Below are 1,549 nucleotides of genomic sequence, written 5' to 3' on the forward strand. Positions count from 1 at the left end.
CTTGGCCTCTACTTCGAGATCCATCATTGGAGATGTCACTCTTGGCATGTTAACACCTATGTTAGTGTCCTCAATGATCAGTCTCTGCAGGCCATTAGAGATCGATTCCCTATCCCTTTCGACATCGTTCTTCGTACCCCGGATGAACACGACAAGGCTTGTTACTTTCGGGCCGATGAGGTTTGCCTATACAAGACCGCCTTTACCTATTGTCTTCGCCTCCTAGCCCATTCGTTCGTGGTTGGCGTTTTGAACCATTTCACACTCTGCCCAAGATAACTTCTAGCAAACTCATGGAAACAGATCTTTGGTTTCTTCATATTCTTCACCTAGCTCCAACGCGAATCCTCGGCCGATCTCTTTGCTTATTTTTTCTTGTTGAAAAAGTCTGTTGGGGGATGGTACTACCTGTCCTTGTGTGGCTTGAAGGGCTCCCCCAAGACCGAGCAGATCCTCAGTCACATGCCCCAGTCGGTGAAAAATTGGAAGGATCGATACTTCTTTGCTTTGTTTGCGGGAAATCCTTTCAAGTTAGAGTGGAGGAATATCCAACCAAAGCAGGTGCAATCGCATACCCGAGTTGAGTCAGTACGATCTGGAATCTCTGGCTGCTAGTCTGGAAAGGGAGCTTTTTGATATTCGTAGGCTTTTGCGGGAGGACGTATTAGTCCGATGGAAGTTAAGTTCCCCCCCGAGTGAGTGTTCTCGGTTTGGAGGATCTGACCAGCTATTTTTCTTCTTGTTTGGTTCAACATTGACCATTTTTTCTTTTTCTTATACAATGGATATCACTCTCGACCGCAACAAGTTCCGAACAGTGGCCGCTCAGAAGAGGAAGATTGCTGAACAGAGGCAGAAGGAGAAGGGAGGCCCCTCCTTCGGTTTGCCCCAAGACAAGGGTCCAACCACCGATGCCTAACCTCAAGAACGGTGGGGCTCAGCCACTGCCCCATCTCCTTTGAAGCAGAAGGAAAGGGAAGACCTCGAGGCTGATGACACGGCTCTTCAGCTTCGGTCAAGGAAGTCTTCTCGCCCAACCAACTAGGCAGACTGAGAGAAGAAGATCCTTGATCTTAAGGATGACCCTGAGGTCCCTGCAGGCCAAGAGAAGGATGAACGCCCTATCCTCATCCCCAGATGGAAGATCCGTGAGGGCATTTCTCGCTTCAACGATGAGGCCGTGGCTCGGGAGTGGTTGGATCGAGCTCGGTTGCCCAGGGACAGAACTGCTCTGGCCAGGTTTATTGATGTGGAGTTGGCCAGCTCTCTCTACTCCGAGATGACCATTGTAAGTCTTTTACTGTACCTTTCTAAACCTTTATCGCTCATTTCTAAAATTTGTTTTCTGCGTTCAGGTTGTCTCCAAGCTGGTCGAGTCGACACTTCAATTCGAGAAGTACTGTGCCCTATATTTCCAAGGGAAGGAGAAGCCGGAGGAGATGGAGCGACAAATATCAAACCTCGCATTGGGGAAGACCGGTTTGTCAGATAAGTTAACTGAGGCAGAGGAGGTGGTGAGAACTCTAACCGACCGAAAGGATCCCCTGGA

The sequence above is a fragment of the Telopea speciosissima genome, chromosome 4 (genome assembly GCF_018873765.1).
Source record: "Telopea speciosissima isolate NSW1024214 ecotype Mountain lineage chromosome 4, Tspe_v1, whole genome shotgun sequence".
In the NCBI taxonomy this organism is placed as follows: domain Eukaryota; kingdom Viridiplantae; phylum Streptophyta; class Magnoliopsida; order Proteales; family Proteaceae; genus Telopea; species Telopea speciosissima.